Here is a 10,826-nt window from a genome sequence, read left to right on the forward strand (position 1 = left end):
TGTTGCTGAAAAAAGATTTTTGCATGGAGGAAGTCTTTGGTCTTATAAAATTCTATCATGCAATCTCCAGCATCGTTTCTATCACCAAGGCCATATTTTCCAACTACCTATCCTCCTTCTTTGTTTCCAACTTTCGCGATCCAATCAGGAGTAATTATCAATGCATCTAGATTGCATGTTTGATAATTTTCAGACTGCAGAAGTTGGTAAGAATCTTCATTTTCCTCATCTTTAACATAAGTGGTTGGTGTGCAAATTTGAATAGTAGTTGTTTTAACTGGTCTTCCTTGTAGACATATAGATATTATCCTATCACCGACAGCTTTGTACTTCAGGATAAATCTTGATGTTCCTCCGGATGATGAACGTGATGCCATTTCTCTTCAATTTGTCATTCTGGGCATAGTAAACCATATGACTGTCTAATTCAAAATGGCCAGTACTAGTCCATTTCAGTTCACTAATGCTTAAGATATCGATCTTTATGTATTCCATTTCGTTTTTGGCAACTTCCAACTTTCCTAGATTCATACTTTGTACATCTCTAAGTTCAAGAGAAAACATCCATCAATTCTTATTTTATTATTATTTTTAATGAAGAGAAGTTTATTTCCTCATAGTCAAAGTAGGCTAAATCTTATTTTATTATCATTATTTTTTTTTATATGAATGTGTTTTGGATTTTGCCCAATACATTTTCTACATCTGTGGAGATAATCATATGAGTTTTGTCTTTAAGTGTATTCATATGATGGATTTACAGAAGTACAACTCCTAGTACTGAACTACTTTTGTATTCTGCAAATAGAGCAGGATAGGTTATAATGTATATTTTTAACTATGCTGTTGGATTTTGTGTTCTAATATTTCATCGAAGGCTTTTGCATCAATATTTACAACTGTTACTTTTGAATTATGGTGTTGGTGAAGAATACTGAATATACCATGGACTTCCAGAAGAATGAACAAATTTGTCTTAGAAGAAGTACAGCCATAATGCTCCTTAGGAGCAAGGAAGGTGAGATTTCATCTCATGTACTTTGGATATGTTATTAGGAGGGACCAGTTCCTGGAGAAGGACATCACGCTTGGTAAAGTAGAGGGTCAGTGAAGGAGAGAAAGACCCGCAATGAGATGAACTGACACAGTGGCTGCAAAAATGGGCTCAAATATAGCAACAGTTGTAAGGATGATGCAGGATCAGGCAATGTTTCGCTCTCTTGTGCATAGGGTCACCGTGGGTAGGAGCTGACTTGAAGGCACCAAACAACAGTTGGGTTTTATCCTAAGTAATGGGGAAACATCAGAGAGTTTTAAACTAGGGTACCATGCGGTATGATTTACAATTCACCTTCCGTACCTGCCATCCCTGAAGTTGCCACTAGAGGGAGGCAGAAAAAGATGGGGCAGTCCCATAGCAAGCTCCACAGTTAACATTCTTACCTGTGTGAAATCAGGTTCAATTCAGGCTCAAGGAGGGTGGGAAAAGGCCAGAAGGGGAACAGACCAAGTCTGATTAAGTAGCGAGGCCAGGAACTTCAACTAATGAAAAAATATCTTAACGCGATTTTTGTAGATAAATTTCTGAGATCTTTTTCTGGTAGCAGCTAAAGAATTTTGAAAGAATGATATCATCAGATCGTCAAGTCATCAAGACTGACTGGCTGACTGGCTCCCAGGAGGCCATTCAAACCTCACAAAGAGATGAGAGCTTCAGTGAAATCTCCAAAAGCAGAGCTCTATAAGGGAGAGGCCCACAGCCCAGCCAGTCCAGAATTTGGCCCTTTTACTGGACCGTGGTTGCACAGTGGTTAAGCACTTGGCTACTGACGGAAAGGTGGGCAGTTTGAACTCACTCAGTGGCTCCGTGGGAGAAAGACCTGGCGATCTGCTTCTGTAAAGTTTACAGTCTAGAAAACCCTAAGGGCAGTTCTACTCTGTCCTGTAGGGTCGCTATGAGTTAAAAATTGAGTCGATGGCACCTAACAACATTAAAGCTCCCAAGGTAACGAAATGAGAGAGGCTGACCCACACTAGCCACCTAGGAAGAGATGGCTATCTGTCTATAAACCAAGTCAGCCATGTACCCAGTTACAGCAGGAACAACATTTGACAGGCAGGCAGATGTCCTCATGCATCTTTCCCCTAAAACTGGAAGTCAAATCACTGCCAGCCTTATGTCTGGTGGGCAGAGCATAAGTTAAATGGAGGTGAGAGAAAAGAATTGAAAATACTTTGTGATATTAGACTCTGGTTTTTATAGTTGAGATAGCTTCCAGATGAAAAGGAATTACTGGGGTCTCTCTCAGCTGGCAGTGACTGGATGGGCACACCACTGTTTGCCTTGGTGATTCTCTTGGTTCCAGGTGGCATTTAAAAAAAAAAGGTTGCCGTTGAGTTGATTCCGCTCCTGGCAACCCCATGTATGTGTGTCAGAATAAAACTGTGCTCCGTATGGTTTCTAATGGCTGATTTTTTAGAAGTGGATCACCGGGCCTTTCTTCCAAGGTTCCTCTGGGTAAACTTGAACCTCCAACCTTTGGGTTAGCAGCCAAGCATGTTAACTGTTTATACCGCCTAAGGACTCCCAGGTAGCACTGCTTAATAGCCCAGGTATTAGAATAAGACAAAATCTGTTGCTGTCTGGTCAATTCCAACTCATGGCAACCCCATGTTTACAGAGTAGAACTGCTCCATACAGTTTTCATAACTATAATCTGTACAGAAGCAGATGACCAGTACTTTCTTCCTCAGTGCCACTTAGTAGTTTCAAACCATCAATCTCTAGGTAAATAGTCCAGTACAAACCGTTTGTGCAAGCCAGTGACCTGGAATAAGACAAGTGTCTCAGTCATCTAGTGCTGCTCTAAAAGAAATACCACAAGTGGATGGCTTCAACAAAGAGAAGTTTATTCTCTCACAGTCCACTAGGCTACAAGTCTGAATTCAGGACATCAGCTCCAGGAGAAGGCTTTCTCTCTATGTCAGCTCTGGAAGAAGGTCCTTGTGATGCATCAGTCTTCCCTCAGTCTGTGAGCTTCTCAGCCCAGGAACCTCAGGTCCAAAGGACATGCTCTACTCCCAGCACTGCTTTCTTGATGGTGTGAGGTTCCCATGTGTCTCTGTTCACTTCTCTCTTTTATATCTCAAAAGAGATTGGATTAAGAGACTATCTAATCTTCTAAACCTCATCAGTATAACCTCATCACAGTGATAGAATTTACAACGCATAAGGAGATCACATACAACCGCATCATAGTGATAGAGTTTACAACACATAAGAAAATCACATCAGATTACACAATTATACAATACTGGGAATCATGACCTAGCCAAGTTGCTACACACATTTTTGGGGGGACACAATTCAATCCAGGACAGCAAGTGAGCTCAAAATGTGGCTCAAACACTTGCTAACTCTATGAACTTGGGCAAGTGACTTAACCTATCAGTCTTTCATTCCTCATCTCCAAAAAAAGGATAATGGGAATAACAGCACCTACTTCCTAAGCCCACCACTTGTCTGTCAGTTTTTCATACTGTGGTAGCTTGAGTGTTGTTGTGATGCTGGAAGCTATGCCATACGTATTTCAAATACCAGCAGGGTTACACATGGTGGACAAGTTTCACTGGAGCTTCCAGACTAAGACAGACTAGAAAAAAGGACCTGGAGGTCTACTTCTGCAAAAGACTGGCCAGTGAAAATCTTATGGATAGCAGCTGAACATTGTCTGATATAGTGCTGGAAGATGAACCCCTCAGGTAGGAAGGCACTCAAAATACAACTGGGAAAGAGCTGTCTCATCAAAGTAGAGTCCATCTTAATGATGTGGTTGGAGTCAAGCTTTCGGGATCTTCATTTGCTGATATGGCACGACTCAAAATGAGAAGAAACAGCTGCAAACATTCATTAGTAATTGAAACATGGAATGCATGAAATGTGCATCAAGGAAAACTGGAAGTTGTCAAAAATGAAATGGAATGCATAAAGATCAATATCTTAGGCATTAGTGAGCTGAAATGGACTGGTATTGGCTCTTTTGAATGGGATAAGCATATAGTCTACTATACCACAAATGACAAGTTGAAGAGGAATGGTGTCACATTCATTGTCAAAAAGAACATTTCAAGATCTATCCTAAAGCACAACACTGTCAGTTTTAGGATGATATCTGTACACCTACAAGGAAGACCAGTTAATACAATTATTATTCAAATTTACACACCAATCACTAATGTCAAATATGATAAAATTTTTTTCGCCAACTTCTGCAGCCTGAAATTGGTCAAACATGCAATCAAGCTGCATTGATAATTATTGGTGATTGGAATGCAAAATTTGGAAACAAGGATTAGTAGTTGGAAAATATGGTCTTGGTGATAGAAATGACTCTGGAAATTGCATGATAGAATTTTGCAAGACCAATAACCTACCTATTCAATGGAAATACCTTTTTCAAAACATAAGTTATGACTATACATGTGGATATCACTGGAAGGAATATACAGGAATTAAATTGACTACATCTGTGGAAAGAGAATGGAAAAGCTCAATATCTGTCAGAATAAGACCGGCGGCTGACTGTGGAACAGACAATCAATTGCTCCTATGCAAGTTAAAGTTGAAGCTGAAGAAAATTAAAACAAGTTCACAAGAGCCAAAGTGTGGCCTTTAATATTCCCTACCAGAATTTAGAGAGCATCTCAAAAAAGATTTGACACATTGAACACTAATGACCGAAGACCAGATGAGTTGTGGGATGACATCAAAGGCATCATACATGAAGAAAGCAAAAGATCATTAAAAAGGCAGGAAAGAAAGAAAAGACCCAAAGGGATGTCAGAAGAGGCTCTGAAACTTGTTCTGAAACGTAGAGTAGCTAAAGCGAACGGAAGAAATGATGAAGTAAAAGAACTAAACTTAAGATTTCAAACAGTGGCTCAAGAAGATATAGCAAAGTATAATAATGACATGTGTAAAGACCTAGAGTTAGAAAACCAAAAAAGAAGAACTCGCTTGGCATTTCTGAAGCTGAAAGAACTGAAAAAGAAGTTCAAGACTTGTGTTGTAGTACTGAAGGATTCTATGGGCAAAAGAATGAATGACGCAGGAACCATCAAAAGAAAATGGAAAGAATACACAGAGTCACTGTTTCAAAAAGAATTGGTTGACGTACAACAATTTCAGGAGGAGGCACATGATCAAGAACTAATAGCAGTAAAGGAAGAAGTCCAAGCTACACTGAAGATACTGGCAAAAAACAAAGCTCCAGGAATTGATGGAATACCAGTTGAGATGTTTCAATAAACTAGTGCAATGCTACGAGTGTTCACTTGACTATGCCGAAAAATATGGAAGACAGCTTCCTGGCCAACTGACTGGAAGAGATTCATATACATGCCCATTCCAAAGAAAGGTGATCCAACAGAATGTGGAAATTATTGAACAATATCATTAATATTATATGCAAGTAAAATTTTGCTGAAGGTAATTCAAAAACAGTTTCAGCAGTTCGTTGCCTGGGAACTGCCAGAAATTCAAGCCAGATTCAGACGAGGACTGCGATGAGGGATATAATTGCTGATGTTAGATGGATCTTGACTGAAGGCAGAGAATGCCAGAAAGATGTTTACCTGTGTTTTATTGACTATGCAAAGACATTTGACTGTGTGGATCATAAAAAATTATGGATAACACTGTGAAGAATGGAAATTCCAGAACATTTTATGGTGCCATGTGAAACCTGTATGTAGACCAAGAGGCAGTAGTTTGAACAGAATGAGGGGATACTGCATGGTTTAAAATCAGAAAATATGTGCTTCAGAATTATGTCTTTTCATAGTACTTATTCATTTTGTGTGCTGAGCAAATAATCCAAGAAACTGGACTATATGAAGAAGAATATGGCACCAGGCATGGAGGAAGACTCATTAACAACCTGTGATATGCAGATGACACAACTTTGCTTGCTGAAAGCGAAGAAGGGCTTGAAGCACTTATTGATGAAGACCAAAGACCACAGCCTTCAGTATGGATCACAACTCAACATAAAGAAAACAAAAATCCTCACAACTGGGCCAGTAAGCAACATCATGATAAATGGAGAAAAGACTGAAGTTGTCAAGGATTTCGTTTTACTTGAATCCACAATCAATGCCCATGGAAACAGCAGTTAAGAAATCAAACGATATATTGCATTGGGAAAATCTGCTACAAAAGACCTCTTTAAAATGTTAAAAATCAAAGATGTCACTTTAAGGACTAAGGTGTGCCCGATCCAACCCATGGTATTTTCAGTTGCCTCATATGTATGCGAAAGCTGGACAATGAATAAGGAAGACTGAAGAAGAATTGATGCCTTTGAATTAGGATGTTGGCGAAGAATATTGAATATACCATGGACTGCCAGAAGAATAAACAAATCTGTCTTGGAAGAAGTACAGCCAGAATGCTCCTTAGAAGCAAGGATGGCGAGACGTCATCTCACTTACTTTGGACACGTGATCAGGAGGAAGCAGTCCCTGGAGAAGGACATAATGTATGATGTTTAAGATTGTGCATCAACTTGGCTGGGCTATGATCCTCAGTGGTTTGGCAGCTATGTAATAATGTGGTTTAGCAGTTTTGTAATGATGCAGTTTGTCAATTATGCAATGATGTATTCATCCCCCATGATAAGATCTGATGTGATCAGACAATCAGTTGTAAAGGGAGGTTCCTCAGGTTTGTGGTCTGAATCCAACGTATACATGGACATTCTGGCAAAGCTTGCTTGCTTGCTTTGGATTCTGCATTTGACTCATTATCATCTGTCCTATGGTTCTTGTGACTTGAGCCAGCTGCCTGCTGTATTGCCTGCCAATCTGGAGATTTGTTCAGCCTCTGTAGCCTGTGAGCCAGCAGCCTGCCATCTGACTTGCCGATCTTGGGTTCATCAGTCCCTGCAGCTATGTGAGTCAGGAGAAGCCTCCAGCCTGATGCCTGACTCATGGACTTGGGACTTGCCAGCCTCTACAACCGCATGAGCCATTGCCTGGTGATAAACCTCTCTCTCTACACACACACACACACACACACACACATATATATACACATACTTCACTGATTTTCTTCTCTAGATAATCCAGCCTAAGACATCCTGCTTGGTAAAGTAGAGGTCAGTGAAAAAGAGGAAGACAGGCAATGCGATGGATTGACATGGTGACTGCAACAATGGGCTCAAACATAGCAATGATTGTGAGGATGGCACAGGATCAGGCAGCATTTTGTTCTGTTTTATGTAGGGTTGCTAATGGTCAAGAGAGACTTGAAGGCACCTAACAACAAAGAACACTTCCCAAGCTTTTAGTAAGGTCTGAATAAGATAACAGGATGATGCTTACCACAGCTCAGACACATGGCAAATACGGCCAAATGAGAATTGTTCATCCTGTGGTCCACACCCTCCTTTTTGACTGACAGAGTCTTTCCTTACATGTGCACAATGAACCTGTTTGATTGTGTTTGTTCATTGTCTTGTTTCATTCAAAATGTGTAGTTGTATTCTGGATATGGAAGTAGGTGGGTCACTTCCTGTTTATCACATACTGACCGCATCAATCTGCAGGGCCACTGTTACTCTCTTCTTGATTTATTAACTAATTTCCTTAGCAGGAATCCCCTTGCCACTGCCTGCACCACCTCTAAAGCCCCGAACACATGGATCTGAGGTGATTGTTCAGTTTCACAATTACTTTAAGCAGGGTTCTATAAGTAGCAATGACGGATGGCTCAAATCCTCGTAGAGCAAACACGGTGGAAAGAAAAATGGGCAATCTGACCAGGTTCTAGTAGATGGCGAGCTTATCTTTGGAACTACTGAAACTGATGCATCAAAATCCATATGCAGCAAAATTGGTTTATATCAGAGTTTGGCAGATCAGGGGCTGAAACAAACAAGCTGGTATGAAGACCTCAAAAGCAAAGGGGAAATGTCTTCAGCATTTGAGGCTTAGAAGAATATCCTCTTGTCAAGGAATGTAATCTAAGATCTGGGTCACTGACCACATTGATTACTGAAGCTTGACACATCTTGGAATTCTCAGACAATACTGTTGCCATTTACATGGTGAGTTAAAAGGGAATCTGAAGATTTTTACTTGTCTTAGGAAATACAGTGCTATAATAAATACTCTAAAGTCAAAATTAATGTCACTTAGTGAACAGGAGAAAGGTGGTGACTGGAAAAGTAAATGACAATCACAAATTTTCCTTTTAAATAAAGAAGGCAACTTAGCATTTCTCTGTTAAAAATTGCCAGCAAAGTTTATGCCAAACATAAAAGATAAGTGTATAGCCTGTATATTTCTGATATGGCAGGAGGAATTTGTATTTAAAGTACTTTGGTGAATATTTTGAGTACCTGGGTGGTGCAAACAGTTAAGTGTCCGACAGCTACCTGAAAGATTAAAGGTTCAAGTTTACTCACAGGTGTGCCTCAGAAGAAAGGCCTGGAGACCTACTCCTAAAAAATCAGCCATTGAAAACGGTATGGAACACAGTTCTACTTTGACACACAGGGGTTGCCATGAGTCAGAGTCTACTGGAAGGCAAGTGGTAAATATGTATAGTCAATATCTGAGTCATTTCATTGCATGTTGAATATATTTTACATTTTCAAGAAGGGAGCTTCAAAGTTAATCAATAGAGTATGTATTAGTATTGCAAGGCAATTATAATCAGACTTGGGAGGTACCTTGACTAGGTTACTCTTTCACCTCTCACCCAAATGACCCTGGGGAGCAAGAGGCAAATGATAAGAGGACACATTGACATCAAGAACACACAGGACAACCTACTTCTGGAGAATGTCTTCATCTCAGTCTTCCCAGCAGACTCCATACACTCTTTTTTTAATTTTAAACGTAAGTTTTTATTTTTGAAATTTTATTGTGCTTTAGGTCAAAGTTTACAACTCAAGTTAGTTTCTCATTCAAAAATTTATACACATATTGTTTTGTGTCATTGTGTCACAATCCCCACAATGTGACAGCATTCTCCCCCTTTCCACTCTGAGTTCCCTGTGTCCATTGGCCCGGTTCCTGTGCCTTCCTGCCTTCTAGTCTTGCTTTTGGGCAGGAGTTGCGACTCCATATGCTCTTATCCTTTAGCACTGATGCAAGACAAACAACTCAGATTAGTCATCCAAGAAAGACCTTTGTAATTACAAAATTTATGGATGTGATTAAAGAGAGGGGAAAGAGTAAATATTCCTTTTAGTCTGCAGCACAACTTTTTGAGTCCACTTACTTAAGGTATGCAAATCATTCAACACCTTGGAAGTTGTTTCTTCAACTGTAAAAGAAACATAAGAGTATAGTACCTGTCCTTCTCTGGGTTGTTGGCAAGATCAGTTTGGAATCATCATACATCTGAGAAGGTATTTTAGAAGGATGTCCAGCAACCTATAATGATAGGTCCACTACTGTCTGTCAGTTTGTCGTACTGTGGTGGTTTGCGTGTTGCTATGATGCTGGAAGCTATGTCACTGGTATTTCAAATACCAGCAGGGTCACTCAGGGTGGACAGGTTCCAGCAGAGCTTCCAGACTAAGACAGACTAGGAAGAAAGGTCTGGTGATCTACTTCTGAAAATTAGCCAATGAAAACCCTGTGGATCACAACAGAATATTGTTCGATATAGTGCTGGAAGATGAGCTCCCTAGGTTGGGAGGCACTCAAAATACACAGTGGCCACAACAATGCCCTTTAGCATACCAGCAGTTGTGCAGATGGCACAGGACCAGGCAACTAATAACAAAAACAGCATAATGATAGGTAGAATGGTAATGATAGCACTCAACTGAACAATTGCAGCCTCTGCACACGGTAGGCCCTCAAATGATGGTGGAGTGCATTCCTGATGGTGAGAATAGCTCCAGCAGCAGCCTAGGGACAGAGACAGTGAGAAGCACAGTTTGGAACACAAGGCACAGATGGGGGAATCCTAGGGCAGGATCTCTAAAATGAACGGGGCAAAAGGATTCGCCGGACAAGGGAAGAGAACATTACAACTTCTATTGCTGTTGTTGTTGTGTCCCATCAAGTCCATTCTGACTCATAGTGTGACCCTATAGGACAGAGTAGAATTGTCCCATAGGGTTTTCTAGGATGTAAATCTTTATGGGGGCAGATCACCAGGTCTTTTTCTCCCCAGGAGCCACAGGAGGATTCAAACAGTCTACCTTTTGATTAGCAGCTGAGCGCTCTAAGCATTGCACCACCAGGGCTCCTACAACTTCTGTTAGTATGTTTTTGTTTTAATTTGTATTTTCAAATAATTTTAGACTTACAGAAAAATGGTGCAAATAGTACAGAGTTCCTGTATACCCCTCACCCAGCTTCAGCTAATGTTAGCATTTTATATAATCAGAGTACAAATAGCTAAACCAGGAAATTAACACGGATACAATACTAGTAAGCAATCTACAGAATCAGTTTGAATTTTGCCAGTTTTCTTATTAATGTCCTATTTCTGGTCTTCAGTTTGATTCAGTATCCCACATCGATTTAGCTGTCATGTCTTCATCATCTCCAGGCACTGATAATTCCTTGATTTTCACTTTTGAGGAATACTGGTCAGTTATTTTGCAGAATGTTCCTCAGTTTGGGTTTGTCTGATGTTTTCTCATTATTAGATTGAGCTCATCAGATTGACGAGAGTATCACGGAAGTGCTGTCAGGCTCTTCCTGGTGCATCACAGCAGGTGGTACATGAAGTCAGTATGTCTTACGACTGGTTGCTAATGCCGATCGTTGGTTACGGTGATGTCTGCCAGGTCCAGTGA

Source organism: Trichechus manatus, unplaced genomic scaffold, assembly GCF_000243295.1.
Source record: "Trichechus manatus latirostris isolate Lorelei unplaced genomic scaffold, TriManLat1.0 scaffold00034, whole genome shotgun sequence".
Taxonomy (NCBI): Eukaryota; Metazoa; Chordata; class Mammalia; order Sirenia; family Trichechidae; genus Trichechus; species Trichechus manatus.